General features: G+C 42.0%; 1 long non-coding RNA gene across 1 annotated transcript; it reads right to left on the reverse strand.

Annotated features, from left to right (window-relative positions):
- Positions 1-334: 334 nt before the first annotated feature.
- Positions 335-5065, reverse strand: LOC141147726 (uncharacterized). Its single transcript, XR_012245122.1, has 3 exons — positions 4968-5065; positions 4760-4843; positions 335-702 (listed from the first exon to the last, which is right to left on the reverse strand). It is a non-coding gene; the product is annotated as an uncharacterized lncRNA (long non-coding RNA).
- Between the last annotated feature and the right edge of the window lie 19684 nt (positions 5066-24749).

The raw sequence follows: 24749 nt of genomic DNA on the forward strand, positions 1-24749 counted from the left end.
CAATACATTGGATTACCCTTTGCACATTGAAATAGTGTAGAGAGAAATCTCATCAATTTTCTAAGTTCAGCCTGATGGTTAAATGTAGAAAAACTACAATTATAAGGCCTCTAGTAAGTTAGTAACAATATATGGACTAGTTCATTTAGATAAACATCACACAAATCTAACAAGTAAAGCAAAACTCAAGAAAACAATTATTTCTGAACAAAATTTTTTTATTTAACAGTTAACATAAACAAAACAAAAAAAAAAAAAAAAATTAGAGTACATTCTCCCCCAACCTGGTGACCAGTCGCTGTAGGGACATATTAATCCCAGCCAACTGGTCACCAAGGTACCACGTAGCCTCCAGGTGTCTCCTGAGGCTACGCTGGTACCTCTGCAGAGCCACAGAGTGACGGAGCTGCCGGCGATTGTGGAGGGCCAAAGATCGACGCAGCCTCCGGGTAACTGCAAAATGTCTCTTTTGGACCTCCACAATGCGCCGCAGATAATCCGTCACATGTGGCTCTGGAGGGTGGGGGATGTGTGCCTGTTCTGGAGCGGGTGAAGGATGCACTGGGGAGGCCAGGTGGGGGGATGTTGAAGGGTGGAGGACTGTAGAAACCACTGGGGACTCAGAAGGACAGCCAGTCCAACCAGACGCGGGCAGGTCCAGGTCTTCGTCCACAGGCTGCAGTTGCAGGATGAAGACTTCACCTGTGAAGAAAAGAAAATACATTAGATAGATAGATAATACAATACACATACACATGGCTTCTTCACCCTAACATTATATAAAGGCAACGATCTCCCAGCCCTTGTAGACAATCCTGTAACATCTTGAGATGTTTTCACTTCCATCCATACCAGTTTTTGATATTTGTGTGTGATGGAAAAATCTGGACAGCCGCACTCCGGATTGGAAAAGTGAAAAATAAAATCCTCTTTATTGAAAAAGTAATAACATGATTAAAATCCGTACATGGCTTTGTTGGGATAATGCAGCATAACCGCTAACGCGTTTCACGCTCCCATAGAGCGCTTACTCATAGCTGGTTTGTACAAAAGTGATCACAACTTATATACACATAATTTGTCTACCACATGACTACATATTGATTATCTGATTCTAAACAGCTGGTCGTTAGTCTGTGTGGGATTTTTTTGGCATAGATGTAATTGGATGTGCATCCTATAGTGGAATCACTAATGAAGACATGAATATATAAATGAAATGTGTTCATGTTGAGAAATGTCAACATATATGAATGATAAAAATTTTTTTCAAGGTTTTCGAAAAAACATATTTGTTGTTTTCCAAAATCACAAGAATGAGATGAGTGCTGGAATTTGACATTCAAACGTATAAATTATCATACGGATAGGCGCAAGTATGGGCAAACTATGTGAACTGGTGGTTGCGGTATAATGTAAATGGTGTATAGAGTGAAAATTGGGTCTATATGCATATGGTAAAAAAAAAAAAAAAAAAAAGTGTGCATCCAACACCACTAGCGGTGTAAAAAAAAAGCTGAATGTGTGTGTGGTGCATATATATAAAAAATTTTTCTTTCTTTTTTCCTTTTTCTTTCTCTTCCCTTTTAAACCACATAAAGGTGAAAATATGAATAATAATAAAAAATAGTAGTAAAACGCAATTCTTTATATATGTGTATGTGTACGACGATTTCAGCTTTCAAAAAACGTGATAACGTGTGTGAATTGGAAGTTGGACAGAAAACTAGCGTTCTGTCACAATGATGTGTCCAATAATCTCCTGATTTACAGGGCTCTATGTGTGAATAAGTGCTTTTACTTCAATTCCTACATGTGTGAATTTTAATCTTTACAGCATATAAAAGATTATGAAACTTATCACTCACTAATAACCCCGCCACTCCAGTTTCACAAAAGTGCTCATTTAAAACCTTGCATCATTCCGTATGGGATGCATTCATCCCAATCAAGTAACAACATTAACGTTGCTGAACGTCTTTCTTTGAAGCAATCCCATCTCTCGATGAATTGTCTTCAAGTGTATGGGCAGAACTATATGAGGTGGATAAAAATGGGGCAAAATACAGTGTTTGCGCACCTGTCACTATTCTTTTATGCATAGTGTAGTATTAGCAGTGACTATATGACAGGTTCATCCAATATGTGTTTATATCAATGGATAAGTTACAATCTCACTCAACCAATTATTATGTGAAATGAACAACTGATCTACCCCTTTGAAGACCACAGCTCTTAAATCAACTCAAAACACATGAGAACTTTGCAGAGAAAGTAATAAACTATATACACATATGGTAAAAAACATTTGTACAAACATTTGTGCAAAGTTGGTGTTGTGGTCTACTGATAGCTGCCATCAAACAATAATGTCTAATTAGAGACGAGATTCAAGTGACAGTAAAATGCGAAAGATATAATAAATTGTTTCTTTTTTAATTTTTTAATGAAAGCATATATGCATATCACTAGTCATTTGCTCGTATGAGTGGGGGGATGTGTGGCCCAATAAAATGGATCGATTGCTGGGGATATGTGTAAACTCAAAACACATGAGAGTTCAATCAAACCACAACATTAACGTTGCTGAACGTCTTTCTTTGAAGCAATCACATCTCTCGATGAAATGTCTTCAAGTGTATGGGCAAAACTATATGAGATGGATAAAAATGGGACAAAAAATACAATGTTTGTGCACCTGTCACTATTCTTTTATGTATAGTATAGTATTGGCAGTGACTATATGGCAGGTTCATCCAATATATGTGTTTATATTAATGGATAAGTTACAATCTCACTCAACCAATTGTTATGTGAAAATAAGCAACTGATCTACCCCTTTAAAGACCACAGCTCTTCAATCAACTCAAAACACATGAGAACTTTGCAAAAAAAGTAATGAACCATGTATATTTGTAGTGAAAAACATTTGTGCAGAGTTAGTGTTATGGTCTACCTACAGTTGCCATCAAACAATAATGTCTAATTAGAAACGATATTCAAGTGACAGTGAATGTGAAAGATATAATGAATTATTTCTTTTTTGCTGAAAGCATATATGCATATCACTAGTCATTTGCTGGTATGAGTGGGAGGATGTGTGGCCCAATTAAATAGATCGATTACTTTCTGCTGCAGCTGTGAGCCAGGTGTACCAAGTCCCCCTCTACTAGTTTTTGGAATGTGTCAAGATTCTTACCTCTAGCTGCCACCGGATAAAAATCTGATCTACCCCTGGAGATCTCAATGTGAACATCCGTGGGATTTAGAGGACAAGGATCTGACCCATGTGCCAAATCTGTTAGATCCTGTAAAGCACGGTTGTCAACAAATAGTATGGGTGAAGAAGGGGACTCACCTGTGTCACAGCTGTCTACAGACTCATTGGGCTCTTCCACTGCACAATCAAAAAAATGTTTCCTAAGAGTTAAAGTCCTTGAAGATTTATTAATGTCCAAAATTGTTTCAAAAAGGTTGAAATGTCTGCTAGGACAAAAGTTCAAACCTTTGGCCAACAGGCTGATCTCTTCTGTACTCAGTTGTTTTTTGGACAAATTAATCACACTGTGTTTTACTTCCTCGGCGACTTCGGCGTCTTCTCCCGCAGCATGTAACGTGTGTTGTTTGTGGCGTTTGTGTTTCCTACCACCTCTTCTTGTCTTTTTGTAGAGGGTTTCTTCCCCTTGGTTTGTCCGGACCTGTGAGGGTTTCCAGGGGAGCGGCTATTGGTGGATCTGATAGATTCTGGTGGGGTTGAAGATCTGTCAAATAATGATTGATATTTAGTGAGATGCACCTAATCAATTTGTGTGTAGGAGATAGTGGTGTCTGTGTCAATTCGCTGCATCATACCAAGTTTGCAGAGCTGTGCAGGAAGGTGTAGTACTACTTTACTGTACTCTGACCGGGGTGGAGCTGAGTGTCCTCCCCGGCCAGAGTACAAAGGGATTCCCCTCTACACATCGAGCAGTGTAAAGGGGAATCTCCCAAAGATTTTATCCGCTTGGTCGCACGGGCGGCTGGAGAAAATCTTAAGGTGTAATGGACGCCTAAGTGCTACTGCTAACTAATCTACCTCATCCAGACTGACTGACTTTGGCAAATATGGAGGATCAGTTGCACTTGCAGAAAAACATATCAGCTATACCAGCTTTTAACATTACACTCACCAAAGAGAACACATTCAAGCCATTGCATTTGGGATGACCTAATAAAAAGTTGTTTAATAAAATATAGCAGGCTATTTTTTAAAGTTGATAATTTTGTAAGGCCACTGATTGTTGAATAAATTAACCCCCACTTCTGTTCTAGGCTAGGTAGGTTACTCACTCCTGGTCTAGGCTAGGAGGTATAACAGGTATAACATCATGAGAAAAGTGTTAATGCATGCATTAGGGGCATGCCAGAGATTGAACATGTCCAGGGACTGCCAGCCAATAGCTGGAGATTCTTTTCTGACACCCCCCCCCAGCCTGCTGTGTTATTCATAATGATTAACAGTGATTGGCTCAGACTGGGAATCTAAACTGCAGCAAGAAGGTGGCATGATCAGGGACATTGGGGAAATATTAACAAGCACAGGTCACGCTAACAGGAAGATTGGAATCATCTGCAGAGGGGAATTAATATAATTAATAGTTCCAGCTAAACCGAAGCCTTGCAGAATAAATCACAAGCTATTCTAGACAAGGTATGCCATCAGCATTTCATATTTAAAATACTATATTTGCCTGTAAAATACAAAAAAAGTTATGCTTACTCCCTGGATCTGCCGCATCTGGCTGTTCCTCCGCATCCCCAGCAGCCTCTACAGGGCAGGTCTCCTCCACCTCCTGCTCAGCAGCTGTTGAGTAATGATAGAAAAGAACATTACAATCTGCAGTGTACAACAATCTCACACATTAGTACAAGAATATTGAAACATGTATGATCACTCAGCAGATACCAGCAAGATTATACTAACTTACATGTGGGCGTTGCTGCCTCAGCCTCCTCCTCAGTCTCCCCCTCTGACTGGATGACACCTATTTATAAAGGAGAAATGATGAACGTTAATAAACGTAAATAAATATACTGTAGTGTAAATAGATAAAATTAATTATCCATTAGCATGGCAATACAGGGCAGGTCACTAACGTTTATCTACAAGGCAGGGACATGCATTCACCATTTAGAAAAAATCATTTAAAAAAAAAACAAATACGAGGCACTTACCTGTCCTGGTTCCAGCAGCGCCGGCGAGTGCTAGGTGCACTGCCACTGATCAGGCACCTCAGTTCAGAGCGGCCACGTTCTGTCAAATTACGTAAGTTACGCAATCGCTTGCGTTACCTGACAGAGCATCGCAGAGGCTCTACCTGTCACTACATGAGCGAGAAACAATGACGCTGGAATCAACAATGGAAGGCTGGACAAATGGAAAAGGAACCACTGTATTAGTGTCACTACTACAGTACTTACTGCATGATGACATGGAGGACTCCTGCTCCTCTGCCCTCTGCCTCCGGCGGCGCTGGGCCTGGAGACGATCTTTAAATAAAATCAAACACATCATGGTAAATGACTATGTCGCGTCGCATGGTTGACAAAAAAAATTTCCTACACACAATGCAATGCTGACACCAACCCTGATGAGCAAGCAGTTTTTTTATCTCATCCTCCCCTACAGCTGCTAAGAGCTCCTTCTCATGGGGGAGGAGAGATACCTGCTTTCCTCTGCGCCCCGACTGCCTGCGTTTACGCGCTATGGAACTGCAAAACAAAAAGAGAAGAGAAACGGGTTCCACAATTAAACTACAATTGTAATCTGAAAATGACATCAACACATGAAACACATGTAGAATGAACCCGTAGAATGAAACAATGCAAATGGAATTTTTGGATTAGGCACATTTTTTCATGTAGCACAAGGTTTGCACATTTATTTATTAACCAAATTTATTGTAAGAAAAACCTATGCTTTTTTGGTGCACAATAAATAATAAAAGGCAGGATAGGGATTGTGCCGAGTAAATGTCCATTGTGTCCACTCCAGTCCACCTTTCTATTACGCGCTTGTGTGAACTGTGTATAGTGTAAAATTTCCTTCCTTGTTTCTTTTGCAAAGCATTAACCCACTTGCAGATGTGGACCCCCCCATAGTAACTAAAAATATGGCGGGTCCGCAAGCTGGTTAAGTCCAGCCACCGTAACACTTTTTTATATATATATATATATATATATATATATATATATATATATAACTTTTTTATTTTTCAATAACAAAAAATGTAAAACCCAGCGGTGATCTAATGCCACCAATAAAAGCTCTATATATGGCGGGAGAAGAGCATAAATTTCATTTGGGTAATACATCACAGGAGCGTGCAGTTTAAAGCTGCAATGCGCTAAATAGCAAAATATGGCCTGGTCAGAAAGGGGGCGCAACCTACAGGTGGTCAGGTCAAGTGGAACTTAAAAGCACTTACTGCTCAGTTTAGTGATAACTAACTAAGAACAAATAACGGCATGGAAATATTCCTCTTAAAATGATTGTGGCGATAATATATAACATGTGCAACTGCAAACTATGTGTAGGCTAGGCACACCTATGCGCAAATTTGGTTTTTCACAGGAGGGAGGATAAATTGAAAATTATTTATTCCTTTTTAAAAAAAAAATTCACCTAACTTTACTGACATCAAATTGTGATAGCAATAACATATGTTTATATGTGTGTGTGTAAAATCAGTGCATTTTTTGGAGCTTTTATCATTGTATAAATGACAATGGTCCCGAAATGGCATCAAAAGTGTCCGATGTGTCCGCCATAATGTCGCAGTCACAATAAAAATCGCTGATCGCCGCCATTACTAGTAAAAAAAATTGTTAATAAAAATGCCATAAAACTATCCCTATTTTGTAGACGCTATAACTTTTGCACAAACCAATCAATAAACGCCTATTGCAATTTTTGTTACCAAAAATATGTAGAAGAATACATATCGGCCTAAACTGAGGAAAAAATTTGTTTTTTATATATTTGTTGGGGATACTTATATAGCAAAAAGCAAATAAAAACCGCAGAGGTGATCAAATACCACCAAAAGAAAGCTCTATTTGTGGGAAAAAAAGGACATCAATTTTGTTTGGGAGCAACGTCACACGAACGCGCAATTGTCAGTTAAAGCGTCGCAGTGCCGAATCGCACAAAGTGGCATGGTCATTTGGCAGCCATACCTCCGGGGCTGAAGTGGTTAAAATGTAAAAAAAAAAAATAATCAGACACGTTACTTACCGTTTTATGTCGCTGAATTTTTGGCGACAGGCAGTCGGGTCACGCCGATGGCGATATGTCTCCTCCACCTTCCTGGAAATCTCCTCCCACTTTTCTCGCTTCCACTCCGTAGTGGTTTCCCTGGAGCGGGGGCCACACAGCTGCATCCAGCAAGGAAGCGTTTCCCTTACCAGGACCTGGGACTCAATATGAGTCCACATTAGGTTACGCTTCCTGCTGGATGCAGCTTGTGTCCCCCTCCTGCGCCCATTTTTGGATGCTGCCTTAGAAGGCCCAGGAACAGCCTCCTCCATGCTGCTAGTGCTGGAATGGGTTGCTGCTGGTGCTGCCATTGCCATTATCTCTCTAAGCCACACAGCGTCGGATTTTGCGGCCGCACTTCCGCACTTCCGATTGAGAAACGAATGTGAAAGTTTGGTTGGCTGACTGCTGGGGCAGAGTAGACCAATGCAATGAGCATGAACGATGAAGATTCGACACAGAAACGAAAACATGCAAACGTAAATGTGGCTTATGGTGTCTGTCAAAAGTTAGAAGATTCGACAGAGCAGCTAAACAAACTGTACGATGCTGCTATCGAACATTTCCGGTCAAATGCATCCCAGAAAATTCGACCGGAATGTACGATTGCGACGTCGTACAGTTTAGCTGCTCTGTCAAATCTACTTTGAACATTCGACAGACACCATAAGCCTTTAATGACCGATTCGACCTTAATTCATTTCGATTTTCGGACGAATGCAAGTTTTTAACGAAAAACGAAATAAAGAAAAACGAATTTCGGGAGTAACTAAATAAATTTATATTTCGGACGAAAACGAAATTCCGAAACGAAATATTTCAGTGTGCACATGTCTACTCTCCAGCACTCTCCATAGATAGTCCCATTCCAGGCAATCGAAGGCCTTGGCTGCATCCAAGGCCAATATGGCCCTAGAGCCGCCGTTGTCTGTTGGAATCTGCATATTTAAAAGGACTCTTCTAATGTTAATGCTAGTTGACCTATTTGGAATGAAACCTGACTGGTCAGGATGTATAAGATTTTGAATACATCCGTTTAAATGGGTTGCTAGTACTCTGGCAAAATGTTTACATCCGAACATAATAATGAGATTGGGCGACAAGAGGAGGCTTCCAGTAGGTCTTTCCCCTCTTTGTGTATTACAACAATAGTGGCTTCCAACATTGAGGTGGGCAGTATCCCATTGGTTAATGCCTATGCGATCCAATTATCTTTACACCTGAACAATATTGTCAAAATCTTACATATTGTGTGATTTTTATCTATTGTTATCTATTCTTTTATCTATTGTGTGACAAAGGGATAGATGGTTGTGCAAACACTATTTGCATAAACAAAAAAAGCAAAATGTTTACTGAATCCAATTGAAGAAGCTTTAGTAGATAAACACATTCCTCTTTCCAGCAAGGTATAATGGTGTACCAGCATAGCCTCTGTGGTAGCTGGTTGGCTGATTACGATATGATGATTATCCTGTATTTTACATGATGGGACTTTTTTGTGCTTATCTTAGGTGTGTCTACATAATAAACCAGGTGGGTAAGTATTTATTTTTTCTTCTTTTGTATTGAATTTTCATTGATCTAACTATATCTTAGAATGAAAATAATGGTAAGTCTAGTCATAATGAAGTCCTGTCAGGATTTGAAGCAATTGCAGACTAGCTAACTCAAAATTGTATTCTTTCACTCCTGTGAGTAATCTGTGTAATGAGAATATTGTGATCCTAGCCACTTTTTACTTTGTTATAAGTTGTTACTTGCAGGCATGTATGTTGTTATGGAGGTATTTATTTAGATAACATAGAATGGCAGTGTGGAATTTTCCTTACTCAGAATTTTTCTGAATTGTATCTATTGTGCAGGTGTACATTTCCAACCTATTGTAAGCAACAAAGGCAGAGGGAAGTAGAAGATTATGAGAGAAATTGAAAATTCCATGTAACGCTTTTCACTCTAATTAACCTACCCAAGTTTAGTTTCATCTAGGTGCATCTGCCCTTTTTACTGGCTAAAATCCAGGAACCTGCATACACTGGTGACAGATGTATTATGCTGGCGTGTTAGCCTCAGGCTAGGATCAACCTAGTACTCACCTAAGGGCTTTTTTTTAACAAGCTAATGTTAATTATAATAAAGTAAACCCTTATTGGACTTCATCCTTTATTAAGTGTAGAATTGTTTTATTAAAATTTAAAATTAGTAACAAAAAAGTTATCTGACACAAACCAAATAATAAAAAAAATCAGACAAATGGAACTAGAAAGGGAGGGACCAAATATAAGAACACCACATCCCAAATGTTTAGACAAATGAAAGAATGGGCTTTGAGGTAACCAACCTCGGGACTATAATGGTGTTTATACCTTAAATATCAATTCATCAAGAGTTTGGATAAAAAAAAAAAAAAATATTTATTTAAACATTAAAAAAAATCACAAGACATGATTTGATACAGACAAACAGTTTTTCCTAAATTTCAGTGACATATCGCAAAAGATACCACTTTTCTCAACATGTTTCACTCATTGGAGCTTCCTAAGGAGACTTGTCATGTGGCATCATATTAGACTAGAAATTGCAAAAATACATAGAATAATTATTTAGTTTAAGATATAGATCCGTACAGCCAATATGTATCAATTATTGTCATAATAATAAGAGGTATGGAATTTGTATGATAAATGGACATTATATAATATAATAGATAAGAGACCATACAAAATGATAAATGAATGTATAGTACAATAAAGATAGCCGTGCAATTGCAGAGATGCACCTTACCCAGACTGATAATCAAGTATGTATATCACTCAAGATTGGAACCAGTTAAATATATATCCTATGGGTTGCTTTCCTCAAGAGATGGGTCTTCAAAAGTGTTTGCAGAGATATACAAAGATGATCAGTAAGTGGAGTCCATTCTGATGAAGAAAGGACCAATATATAGATAAATAATGTCTAAAAAATAAAAATAAAAATATTTCATATTTAAATAAAAATAGTATTTGATTATATAGGAAAATAGGAAGATTACCTAAAAATGTTAATTGGTAGAATCAATATTTATCCATGAATCACATCCACAGTGAAGCCTGGAAAAATTCACTCAAGAGCGGAATGAACAGAGTGGGAAAATTGCAAAGTGCTTCAGTGCATATAGGGCTAGCATCCAAGGCAAGCCAGGTCCTGGGGTATTTATCAGGTGCAGAACCTGCAACAAAAAAGTAAAAGGCTAAAATGTTTGCTGGCTTCAAAATTTAGAGACAGCAAACAGCCAAAATAAAGAATAGAAAGAGGAGCACCATATGCCGAGGCACAAGATGGAGCATACCTGATAGTGATTGAGGAGCAATTGAAAGGTTGACGGGGGAGCGAGGTATACCTCCCGTCTGGCTCGTTCAATAGCCGGCAGCGAGTGACTGGGAACGAATGATAAGTTCCCCGTATTCCTAATATGCTCTGGCACTGCGGCGTCTGACATCACCACCGCGTCGCGGACATAAAGGAGTGTCATCACGCATGTCTCCTCAGGATGGTCGGCAACCACGATGACGCGACAAGTGCATGATCGCGGGCGGCCATGTTAAAAAATCCTCTGATGTGGGGGAAGAAAAACAAAGGTGGATGGGCAGAAAGCCAGCCACAATTGTATACCCCAATGCAATAAAGGCTGGAAAAATGCTGAGGATGTGGAAGCAGCTCGAAGACACACAGAAGGGCACAGGTGGCATGGAACATTGATTAAGTGCCAAAACTGAATGTGCCCTTGGTGTCCTAAGAGTGCAAACACATAAGGAAAAATTAGGAAAAAACATATAAATTGATACAAATATATATCAATTAATGGCAAGAGAATTAAGCCATCAAAAATATAGATGAATAAAATAGCTAGGCTATTAATCTCTAAGATAACCATGTATAGAGATGTATAAATTGGGGAAGGTTCAACTGCAATCCACGGCATTAACAACTGTATTTAATAATACCAAAAAAAAAAAATGTTTAAAGAAATAGCTTAAAGTTAAGAGCATCGTTGAGGCCCGGATATTGTGAGGCACCTAAGTTAGAGATCCACCTTGCCTCCCATTGAAGCAAAATTTGATCATAGTTGCCCCCTCTTTCATTGGGGGGGACGTACTCAAGGGCTGCAAAGTGCATCGTTGAGTCGTCAAACTGGTGGAAAAGACCCATATGTCTACTTATGTGTGTGTTCATTTTCTTTACCAGGGACCAGGGACACATTATTGTACTATACTATACTATTTATCATTTTGTATGTACTCTTATCTATTATATTATATAATGTCCATTTATCATACAAATTCCATACCTGTTATTATTATGACAATAATTGATGCATATTGGATGTACGGATCTATATCTTAAACTAAATACTTATTCTATGCATTTTTGCAATTTCTAGTCTAATATGATGCCACATGACAAGTCTCCTGAGGAAGCTCCAATGAGCGAAACATGTTGAGAAAAGTGGTATCTTTTGCGATATGTCACTGAATTTTATGAAAAAAACTGTTTGTATCAAATCATGTCTTGTGATTGTTTTTAATGTTTAAATAAATACATTTTTTTTTTTTTTTATCCAAACTCTTGATGAATTGATGTTTAAGATATAAACACCATTAAAGTCCCGAGGTTGGTTACCTCAAAGCCCATTTTTTCATTCATAAAAAAATTCCTTTGAACTGTAGAAGCTTGTTTAGCTTCCTATGATACTAACCATTGAGTGGCCTGACTTTTTTTATTATAAAATATACACAGTATCTCACAAAAGTAAGTACACCCCTCACATTTTTGTATATATTTTATTATATCTTTTCATGTGACGACACTGAAGAAATTACACTGTGCTACAATGTAAAGTAGTGAGTGTACAGCTTGTATAACGGTGTACATTTGCTGTCTCCTCAAAATAACTACACACAGCCATTAATGTCTAAACCGCTGGCAACAAAAGTGAGTACACCCCTAAGTGAAAAAGTCCAAATTGGGCCCATAGTGTCAATATTTTGTGTGGCCATTATTTTCCAGCACTGCCTTAACCCTCTTGGGCATGGAGTTCACTAGAGCTTCACAGGCTGCCACTTGAGTTCTTTTCCACTCCTCCATGATGACATCACGTAACTGGTGGATGTTACAGACTTTGCGCTCCTCCACCTTCCATTTGAGGATGCCCCACAGATGCTAAATAGGGTTTAGGTCTGGAGACATGCTTGGCCAGTCCATCACCTTTACCCTCAGCTTCTTTAGCAAGGCAGTGGTCATCTTGGAGGTGTGTTTGGGGTTGTTATTATGTTGGAATACTGCCCTGGGCCCCAGTCTCAGAAGGGAGGGGATCATGCTCTGCTTCAGTATGTCACAGTACATGTTGGCATTCATGGTTCCCTCAATGAACTGTAGCTCTCCAGTGCCGGCAGCAGTCATGCAGCCCCAGGCCATGACACTCTCCCCACCATGCTTGACTGTAGGCAAGACATGCTTGTCTTTGTACTCCTCACCTGGTTACCGCCACACACGCTTGACACCATCTAAACCAAATAAGTTTATCTTGGTCTCATCAGACCACAGGACATGGTTCCAGTAATCCATGTCCTTAGTCTGCTTGTCTTCAGCAAACTGTTTGTGGGCTTTCTTGTGCATTATCTTTAGAAGAGGCTTCCTTCTGGGACGACAGCCATGCAGACCAATTTGATGCAGCGTGCGGCTTATGGTCTGAGCACTGACAGGCTGACCTCCCCACCCCTTCAACCTCTGCAGCAATGCTGTCAGCACTCATAACGTCTATTTCCCAAAGACAACCTCTGCATATGACGCTGAGCATGTGCACTCAACTTCTTTGGTCGACCATGGCAAGGCCTATTCTGAGTGGAACCTGTCCTATTAAACCGCTGTATGGTCTTGGCCACTGTGCTGCATCTTAGCTTCAGGGTCTTGGCAATCTTCTTATAACCTAGGCCAGTGATGGCGAACCTTGGCACCCCAGATGTTTTGGAACTACATTTCCCATGAAGCTCTTGCACTCTACAGTGTAGTTGAGCATCATGGGAAATGTAGTTCCAAAACATCTGGGGTGCCAAGGTTCGCTATCACTGGCCTAGGCCATCTTTATGTGGTGCAACAATTCTTTTTTTCAGATCCTCAGAGAGTTTCTTGCCATGAGGTGCCATGTTGAACTTCCAGTGACTAGTATGAGAGAGTGAGAGTGATAACACACAATTTAACATACCTGAGACCTTGTAACAATAACAAGTCACGTGACACCGGGGAGGGAAAATGGCTAATTGAGCCCAAATTGGACATTTTCACTTAGAGATGTACTCACTTTTGCTGCCAGTGGTTTAGACATGGCTGTGTGTTATTTAAGTTATTTTGAGGGTACAGCAAATGTACACTGTTATACAAGCTGTACACTCACTACTTTAAGTTGTAGCAAAGTGTCATTTCTTCAGTGTGTCACATGAAAATATATAATAAAATATTTACAAAAATGTGAGGGGTGTACTCACTTTTGTGAGATACTATATTACCAAAAGTATTGGGACACCTGCCTTAACACACATATGAACTTTAATGGCATCCCAGTCTTAGTCTGTAGGGTTCAATATTGAGTTGGCCCACCCTTTGCAGCTATAACAGCTTCAACTCTTCTGTGAATGCTGTCCAAAAGGTTTAGGAGTGTGTCTATGGGAATGTTTGACCATTCTTCCAGGAGCGTATTTATGAGTTGAGGCACTGATGTGGACAAGAAGGCATGGCTCACAGTCTCCATTCTAATTCTCCCCAAAGGTATTCTATCAGGTTGAAGTCAGGACTCTCTGCAGGCCAGTCAAGTTCCTCTACCCCAAACTCGCTCATCCATGTCTTTATGGACCTTGCTTTATGCACTAGTGCACAGTAATGTTGGTACAGGAAAGTGCCATCCCCAAACTATTCCCACAAAGTTGCCTTCACTGGAACTAAGCAGCCAAGCCCAATTCCTGAAAAATAACCCCACACCATAATCCCCCCTCCACCAAATGATTTGGACCAGTGCACAAAGTAAGGTCAATAAAGACATGGATAAGCGAGTTTGGTGTGGAGGAACTTGAATAGCCTTCACAGAGTCCTGACCTCAACCTGATAGAACACCTTCGGGATGAATTAGAGCGGAGACTGCGAGCCAGGCCTTCTCGTCCAACATCAGTGACTGACCTCACAAATGCACTTCTTGAAGAATGGTCAAACATTCCCATAGACACACTCCTAAACCTTGTGGACAGCCTTTTGAGAAAAGTTGAAGCTGTTATAGCTGCAAAGAGTGGGCCAACTCAATATTGAACCCTACAGACTAATGCCCCGTACACACGGTCGGATTTTCCGATGGACATTGTCCGATCGGAGCGTGTTGTCGGAAATTCCAACCGTGTGTGGGCTCCATCGGACATTTTCCATCGGATTTTCCGACATACAAAGTTGGACAGCAGGAGATAAAATTTTCCGACAACAAAATCCGATCGCGTCAATTCCGACCGTGTGTGGCCTGTTCCGACGCACAAAGTGCCACGCATGCTCAGAAGAAATTCCGACACGGGACAGCTCGTTCTGGTAAACTTAGCGTTCGTAATGGATACAGCATTTTCGTCACACTGCAATGTTCAAAATGGTTTAATACAGCGCACTCTCTTCTTCTTTATAATGTGACAAGAATTAAGTAGTTTTGCTGCTCATATTCACACACACTTCTCACAAACTTATTTCGTTACTATTTATCGGGATTCCCTCAATATATTTTGATTTCTCACATCTGACAACATATTTTTATTTTTTTTTGTTACTTTAATGTAGAATCTTTTTTTGTGTTTCTCTTTTTTAATTTTTTTTTTTGGTGATTTTGATTTGTACTCCCGAAAATGTTTGTGTGTTTTTTGTGACAAGTTCCCACAACACCATTGATATGTTGTTCTATTTAATCTGTAGGAGATTGTTTGGTGTTGTTGTCCCTTGTTAATTTCACATTTTATGTTAGAAATGTACCTGAATCGTCACCAACAAACTCTCCTTTTTGGATGAAAACACACACAGGAGAGTAGAATTTACCGAAAAATATTTTATTAAGGGGTCACAACTATAAACAAAGAGGGAGGCAACGCTGGAGAAACTGCAGAAGTGGGTGAAGCCTTGGACCCCCAGGGCAGACATCAATTATTTAAAAGCAAAATTGGTGGCCTGAGGAGTCCTTATCTAAGGGAGGGCAGTCTGGTCCAGAAGTCCCAGAGATCCGGAAAGCAGCAGATGACATCTGTGTTCCCAGGCTGTGGTCATACGAGAGACTGCATCTTCTGTCAGACCAGACTGAACCCAGGGTCATCACTCTTTGGTCTTCCTTCCACGCCTCCTTCCAGCCTTTGGCTGTGGTGGTGGAGTTGTGGCAGCAGGAGGAGGAGGATCGTCGATCTCAATGACATCCGTCTTGGGTGACAGTTCCCCACTCAACCCCTTACGTAGGACTTTATAAATCAGGTCCTCAGAGATCTTGCATTGGCCCTCCTGCATGCCCTGCAATTTGGTGGCAGCCATGCAGGCAAAGGCCTCTTCAGGACTGGGGAAGGCTCTGAGGGACGCAGAAGCCTCCTGGATCAGCCTGTATGCTGAATCCTGCACAGGACTGGGAGTGGCCTTCCTGGCCCTTTTGTATGGCAGGTGGAGGGGAGGAACCTGAGACTCAGTCAGGCTGCGACTTGTCCCAGGCTTCTCTTGGCTGACACTTAGCCCCGCCTCCTCCTGGCTGACACTAATCCCCGCCTCCTCCTGGCTGACACTAATCCCCGCCTCCTCCTGACTGCCACATTCCACAGCCTCCTCCTGGCTGAGGTCTTCCTGTGTATGAAAAAGGGACATCGTTTTAGTTTTTTTTACATCAATCACACACAATTTTCACCTCCTGACTGCTGCAAATTGAATGTTAACAAATATAACATCCTTCTGAGCCCAGCATTTTGCATTCTTGTCCCAATTTTGGGTGCCCACTACTGTCTATTGATATGTAAAACACTTTTTTTAATCAGCAATTAATGATCAATAATAACATCTATAGTAAACATCATTTCTTTATTGCCCAGAAATCTGTAGAACAATGCTATACCTGACTCCAGCTGGGCTCCTCCACTTCTTCCTGGCTGGAAGGCCCAGGTTGGACATCGGAAGCCTCAGCTGGTATGGAAGGAAGCGTGGAAGGAAGAGTGGAGAGGGATTCCCTGACTTCAGTGTGGTCTGACAGAAATCGCAGTCTCTCGTAGTACCACAGCCTGGGGACATAAACGTCATCTGCTGCAGCTCCGGACCTCTGGGAATCCGTGACCTTCTTGCGCTCCCTAAGATAAGTGCTCCTCAGGCCACCAATTTTAGCTTTCAAATAGGGTATGGTTGCTGTGGGGACCACCGGCTTCACCAACTCCAGCAGTTTCTCCAGCGCTGCCTGCCTCTTCTGTTTGTGATTATAGTGGGGGTGTCTCACTTGCCACAGACAGGGCAGCTCCCTGTACTTGTCAATGAACAGGGGCAGGAAATTGTGGTTGTTGAACCCATCCATTTTCTCTGCAAGACACAACACAAGACAAACCCTAATGTCAGGCCAAACTCCCCTAATCTTGTTACAATATAGGCTTCCATTTCGAAGCAGTATAGGCCCAAGTTTAGATCCTACCTTCGTTAGCACGATCGGCGTCTCCGATGCTCCTTCCTCCGCTCACAGATCGTACGTAAGACGCGCGCGTTACGATTTATACACACTGCGCATGCGTATAACTCCGCCCGCCCCTGACGTTCTTTCTATTCTATTCCCCGCCCCTTTTCGTTCGGCGCAGTGGAGGAAGAGCACATGGTGGATAGACAGCAGGATCGTGCTAATTACAGCAACGAGGAGGAGGAGGAGGAGGAGGAGGAAAGGCCGGAGCCTGAAACGTCCCAATCCAGTAGGAGATTAAAGGACTCAAATATGTCCTTTGGGGAGATGTTGGAGATGGTGGACATCCTGAAGAAGGCCGACTATGATGAAAAGTATGGGCCTTACCCCAACCCCAATGTCCGAAAGGTCAAGATCATGGCGAAAGTGGTCAGGAGTCTGCACCGGAAATTCAGGGTACGACGATCGAAAGATCAGCTCAGGAAGCGGTGGTCGGACCTGAAATTACGAGAACATGAGCAGTACAGAAAGATCTGGAGAGTGCTGCAAAAAAGTAAGTAGTTGTGCTGTGTTCCTATTGTTCTTGTGTTTATTACATTCGTGCTGCTCCATGTGCTTTTAGGAACTGTTGTACAGTTTAAAATGGCAACTTTCATGTTCATGGGCACATTATTCGTTCGGATCACACATTTTTATTTCGGACTCTAAAATAACATTGTTTAGCCCATATGCATTTGGCCACCATTTTGAGGCCCTATACTTGTCTTCAAAGAATTGGGTTGTGTAGATGGCTTTGTTACTAGAATGAAATGCAAACTAGATTGTGTGTAAGGAGAGGACACTGAGCAGCTGTTTTCACATCTGGACACTGGAGCACTAGTGTGGGACCCCAGAACACCCTTTTTATTAGGGGGCCACACAGGTGCTCCAGTGTATACTATAGGGGGGGATACATCTGTGAAGCTTGTACCAAACAGGTAAAGTATTGCAGCTTGACAAAGGACACTAAAAAAGCTACATCTTGGAACTCGGCTAAAATAGATCATTGTACCCCACTTCCAAACAATGTTTCATCTTTATAGTTCTGCCATCAAATATCTGTGTGCTAATTATACCATTTTTGTTTTACATAGGGGAGAAAAGACTCGGAGGACACCCCTCATCTGAGGAGACCAGAGACCCCCCCCTCTGGAAGAAGGGGAAATCCACCCAACACAAGAAGAGCAGGAGGAAGAAGACGTGGTGGAACTAGTCACCACAACAGGTGAGTGTCTGCAACCACAGGCTCCGATAAGAGATGGATGGTGGCATTTTTTTTTAGACCTAATTTATTTTGGGTTTCCTCTCTTTTTAGGTGATCGTGAGGTTGTGGATGAAGATCCTTTCACATCAGAAAGTGCCCAGATCATGATCGGGGAGATCATGTGGTGTAATTTACAATTGGAAAACATCAATGATGTTATTCCAAAATATAAAAACATCATTGATGTTTTGGGGCGAGTTTAAAGCCCCTCCAAATCACTTTCTTCTTTTGTGTGCTACAATGTGCTAAATGTTTTTTGTGATTTTTCCCAAAGCCAAATTTGGAGGATGCACACAATGTGCCAACATGTGCTATCTGCCATCACGGGAGATCAATGGACGCGTTTTGGGGGTGCAACCCCTTCCTCAATAATAAAGTAGCGGTGAGGAAGGGCTTTCTCCCCCAAAACACGTCCCTTGATCCCCCGTGATGGCAGCTAGCACATGTTGACATTGTGAAATTTGTGTGCATGTTCCAAATTTGGCTTTTCCTGGGGTGATTTCCCCCCATCTGAACGCAATATCAAACACAGTTCCTAAATACTCATGTCTGATATTGCCTTCAAGTTCTACCAAATGTGAACTTTGTAAGATCAAGATTTGTGTCTTTCTTGTGGGTTTTACACAGGCCTGTTTTCGATAAAATGCACATTTTGATTTTGGACAATGACACCACAAAAATTGTTATACAACAAACATGTTGGTTTGTCAGAAAAACCTTTGGTTAATGCACATGTGATTGTGCAGGTATTAAAAAGATTGCTCATCAAGAATGTGTGGATTATTGTCTCAACGCTACAACACTTTTGGGGTGATGTAATTGTTGTTTTATGAGAAAATGGGGGTAATTTCCTAAGGGCAAATCCACTTTGCACTACAAGTGCAGTTTCAGTGCAGTTGCAAGTGCACTTGTAGTGAAAAGTGTCTTTGCATTTAGTAAATAACAGCCAACAGTGCTTTGTATAAGGTTACACAATCACGACATTTTCTGGACTCCACACATTTCTGTCAGGGTCAGCTAAAACAAACACAAGCAGTAAATGTCCACAAAGAAGAGCCTGGGGGGAGATGCCTGTCGAGAACTTGAGGTCCTGCAGGCTTCTCCCTGTGGCCAAATACCGCAGGGTAGCGACCAACCTCTGCTCCGCAGTGATGGCTTGCCTCATGCAGGTATCCTGACTGCTGATATAGGGGGTCAGCGAAGCCAACAAACGGTGAAATACGGGGTCCGTCATCCTGAGAAAGTTCCTGAAATCATCAAGATTATTCTCACGGATCTCACGGAGCAAAGGCATATGAGAGAACTGGTCACGCTGAAGCAACCAATTCTTGGTCCATGAACTCCTCCCCACCCTGTTCATGGACTGGACTTGTGTCAAGGTCAGGACCCCAACACCAAGCCCCCGCACAGCACGAACTCTACGAGGAGTACGCGTACGAAACATGGCTAGAAAACGGTCGGCTGCTCAGAACGAAGTAACAGAACGCACTGAAGAACAGCCTGTGAAGAGCGACCTGAAAAACAGCAACGAGCGGGCAAGATCGCACAGAAAACTCCGATACGAACTGACTGCACGCACTGAAGAGCAGATACAAACCCACAAGCACAAACTGAACGGCAGAAAACGATCTGAAAGCCACGAGTCTGAAAAAGCGCGAATCGTCTCTCACCAAACTTTTACTAACACGAGATTAGCAAAAGGAGCCCAAAGGGTGCCGTGCTTGGTTCTGAACCGGCCTTTTCTAGTCTCGTCGTACGTGGTGTACGTCACCGCGTTGTTGGCGATCGGAAATTCCGCCAACTTTGTGCGACCGTGTGTAGGCAAAACAAGTTTGAGCCAACATCCGTCGGAAAAAATCCTAGGATTTTGTTGTCGGAATGTCCGAACAAAGTCCGACTGTGTGTACGGGGTATAAGACTGGGATAGCATCAAAGTTCATGGGCGTGTAAAGGCAGGCGTCCCAATACATTTGGTAATATAGTGTATCTTACAGCACAATGTCTACATTGCATTTAGATTTGCATTGAGAGTCCAACAGTAAACAATTGGATTAAAAGAGTAGAATATATTTACAATATGGAACATCTGTACCTGGGCGGAAAGGATAAAATAGAAAAATTTGTTAACACGTGGAAAAGCTGGGTAGAGTTTAAAGTGACTGTATTTTTTTTTTTTTAATAACAAACATGTTATACTTACCTTCTCTGTGCAGTTGGTTTTCCACAGAGCAGCCCGGATCCTCCTCTTCTCGGGTCCCTCTTTGCTGCTCCTGGCCCCTCCCTCCTATCGAGTGCCTCCTCAACCAACAGCTTTCTATGGGGACACCCAAACCAAGTCAGAGCTCCATGTATCCATTCAGACACGGAGCTCAGACCCGGCCCTGCCCCCCTCTGCCCTGATTAGCTGACTGACTTTGATTGACCGCTGCGGGAGTCAATGACACTGCTGCTGTGTCTCAGCCAATCGGGAGGAGTGTCCCGGGCAGCTTAGACACTCGTGGCCATCGCTGGAGAGAAATGGGGCTCAGGTAAGTAATTCGGGGTTGCTGGAGGGCTGCTGCACACAGAAGGTCATTTATCTTAATGCATAGAATGCATTAAGATAAAAACCTTCTGGCTTTACAACTCCTTTAAGAACACTAGGAATGATCCTGAATTGGTATGCAAGAGGTGGCAGTTAGAGAAGGAAGACTGGAAAGGAAGATGAGAGATAATTAATAATAATGAAGAATAAATCAAACCGTGTTAAGGAGAGAGAGGGAGGTGGTGGGGGGTGGGGAAGGAAAAATGGGAAGATTGTGGTAATAATCTGTGTGAAATTAGTTTTTACTTTTTGATATACTGGAAATTTAATAAAATTATAATAATAAAAAAAGAAGAAAATCTTAAAGCGTTTGTTAACCTAAAAAAAAAATTGATCCTGTCCCTTTAAAGCATGTTATACAGCAACTGCTTGTGCTGTGTAATTTGGCCCTCTCTATCACCTGAAATACCTGGCTGATCCTGACTGGTTCTGCCCTCCCCCTGTAAACTGACCATGGTTGCTGGGCCCTGACACCATGGTCAGTTTATGTGCCTCCGTCATCTGCTGTATCTCCTGTCTGCTCTCCTCTGTCTCTCTCTGTCCCCCCCCTCCCTGCCTGAAAGCTCCTCCCCCCTGCTGCTAGAATAATATCTACATTTTTATACTATCCTCTCTGTCTCCTAATGCTGTGTGCCCCTGTGTGTGTGATTTATAAAAAAAAAAAAATGCAGTGTATACCTGTTTTCAGAGTGCCGCTCGGCACTCACGTGACCGGCCGGCTCTCTCCTCCTCCCCTCCTGATGTTAGAAGGGGAATCTGGGTCCCTCTCGCTATAGCTGTCAGATGGGGAGAGGAGAGAGGTGGCCGGTCACGTGAGCACTGAGAGTTGCTCTGAAATCAGGTATAAACAGATTTTTTTCATATATCACACACACACAAGGGGCACACAGCATTAGGAGACAGCGCAGATAGTATAAAGAGGTTAGAGTGGCTTAACATCCACTTTAACTGTTCATTGGTAGGGATGAGCTTCGCGTTCGAGTCGAACCCATGTTCGAGTCGAACCCATGTTCGACTCAAACATCGGCTGTTCGATCGTTCGCCGAATTGCGAACAATATGGGCCGTTCGCACCAAATTCGTGTGGTGCGTCACGGCCCATAATTCACTGCGGCATCGCAGTGCATTGCTGGCTGATGATTGGCCAAGCATGCACTATGACCCGCATGCTTGGCCAATCACAGCGCCGTCAGTAGAGAGAGATGTAATTGGCCAAAGCCAGGGTGGCTTTGGCCAATTATGGCTCAGGGGGTTTAGAACCCGCCCCACACTATATAAGGCCGCCTGCACGGCGGCCCCATGTAGTGTGTTCCAGCGTGCTTAGAGAGAGAGAGAGAGACAGTGTCATTTCATTTGAGTTAGCTAGATTAGGCAGGACAGTCAGTGAGTTAGCTGCACTTACAGTGTATTGTGTATATATATGCATCCCAGGTGTTGTGTATATATATATATATATATATATATATATATATATATATATATATATATATACACACTGTATTCAGTTTAGCTAGATCCGTTCCTGTTATCTTCCTACTGACAGGCAGGCTTGTCTTGTTACAGTATTTACAGCTACCTGAAGAAAATTGCTATTGTTCTTTTGATCCTATTAGTACCACAGTCAGGCAGCTAGACTATTTAGAGTTAGTGTAGTGCGTCCTCCTCACAGTGTTCAGTTAAAGCTACAAGTTAGTTTAGTGTGACCTCTGCACAGTGTTCAGCTAAAGCTACAAGTTAGGGTAGTGCGTCCTCCTCACAGTGTTCAGCTAAAGCTACAAGTTGGTGTAGTGCGTTCTCCTCACAGTGTTCAGTTAAAACTACAAGTTAGTGTAGTGCAACCTCTGCACAGTGTTCAGCTAAAGCTACAAGTTAGTGTAGTGCATCCTCCTCACAGTGTTCAGCTAAAGCTGCAAGTTAGTTTAGTGTGACCTCTGCACAGTGTTCAGCTAAAGCTACAAGGTAGGGTAGTGCGTCCTCCTCACAGTGTTCAGCTAAAACTACAAGTTAGTGTAGTGTGACCTCTGCACAGTGTTCAGCTAAAGCTACAAGTTAGTGTAGTGCGTCCTCCTCAAAGTGTTCAGCTAAAACTACAAGTTAGTGTAGTGCGACCTCTACACAGTGTTCAGCTAAAGCTATAAGTTAGTGTAGTGCGTCCTCCTCACAGTGTTCAGCTAAAACTACAAGTTAGTGTAGTGCGACCTCTGTACAGTGTTAAGCTAAAGCTACAAGGTAATGTATTGTGTCATCCTCACAGTGTTCAGCTAAAACTACAAGTTAGTGTAGTGCGACCTCTGCACAGTGTTCAGCTAAAGCTACAAGTTAGTATAGTGCATCCTCCTCACAGTGTTCAGCAATAACTACAAGTTAGTGTGGTGCGTCCTCTGAACAGTGTTCAGCTAAAACTACAAGTTAGTTTAGCGAGACCTCTGCACAGTGTTCAGCTACAGCTACAAGTTAGTGTAGTGTGTCCTCTGAACAGTGTTCAGCTAAAGCTACAAGTTAGTGTAGTGCGTCCTCCTCACAGTGTTCAGCTAAAACTACAAGTTAGTTTAGTGCGACCTCTGCACAGTGTTTAGCTAAAGCTACAAGTTAGTGTAGTGCGTCCTCTGAACAGTGTTCAGCTAAAGCTACAAGTTAGTGTAGTGCGTCCTCCTCACAGTGTTCAGCTAAAGCTGCAAGTTAGTTTAGTGTGACCTCTGCACAGTGTTCAGCTAAAGCTACAAGTTAGGGTAGTGCGTTCTCCTCACAGTGTTCAGCTAAAACTACAAGTTAGTGTAGTGTGACCTCTGCACAGTGTTCAGCTAAAGCTACAAGTTAGTGTAGTGCGTCCCCCTCACAGTGTTCAGCTAAAACTACAAGTTAGTGTAGTGCGACCTCTGCACAGTGTTCAGCTAAAGCTATAAGTTAGTGTAGTGCGTCCTCCTCACAGTGTTCAGCTAAAACTACAAGTTAGTGTAGTGCGACCTCTGCACAGTGTTCAGCTAAAGCTACAAGTTAATGTAGTGCGTCATCCTCACAGTGTTCAGCTAAAACTACAAGTTAGTGTAGTGCGACCTCTGCATAGTGTTCAACTAAAGCTACAAGTTAGTGTAGTGCGTCCTCACAGTGTTCAGCTAAAACTACAAGTTAGTATAGTGCAACCTCTACACAGTGTTCAGCTAAAGCTACAAGTTAGTATAGTGCATCCTCCTCACAGTGTTCAGCTAAAACTACAAGTTAGTGTAGTGTGTCCTCTGAACAGTGTTCAGCTAAAACTACAAGTTAGTGTAGTGCGTCCTCTGAACAGTGTTCAGCTAAAACTACAAGTTAGTTTAGCGCGACCTCTGCACAGTGTTCAGCTAAAGCTACAAGTTAGTGTAGTGCGTCCTCTGAACAGTGTTCAGCTAAAGCTACAAGTTAGTGTAGTGCGTCCTCCTCACAGTGTTCAGCTAAAACTACAAGCTAGTTTAGTGCGACCTCTGCACAGTGTTCAGCTAAAGCTACAAGTTAGTGTAGTGCATCCTCTGAACAGTGTTCAGCTAAAGCTACAAGTTAGTGTAGTGCGTCCTCCTCACAGTGTTCAGCTGAAGCTGCAAGTTAGTTTAGTGTGACCTCTGCACAGTGTTCAGCTAAAGCTACAAGTTAGGGTAGTGCGTCCTCCTCACAGTGTTCAGCTAAAACTACAAGTTAGTGTAGTGTGACCTCTGCACAGTGTTCAGCTGAGAGCTACAAGTTAGTGTAGTGCGTCCTCCTCACAGTGTTCAGCTAAAACTACAAGTTAGTGTAGTGCGACCTCTGCACAGTGTTCAGCTAAAGCTATAATTTAGTGTAGTGCGTCCTCCTCACAGTATTCAGCTAAAACTACAAGTTAGTGTAGTGCGACCTCTGCACAGTGTTCAGCTAAA

This window comes from Aquarana catesbeiana, linkage group LG06, assembly GCF_042186555.1.
Source record: "Aquarana catesbeiana isolate 2022-GZ linkage group LG06, ASM4218655v1, whole genome shotgun sequence".
NCBI classification, from domain to species: domain Eukaryota; kingdom Metazoa; phylum Chordata; class Amphibia; order Anura; family Ranidae; genus Aquarana; species Aquarana catesbeiana.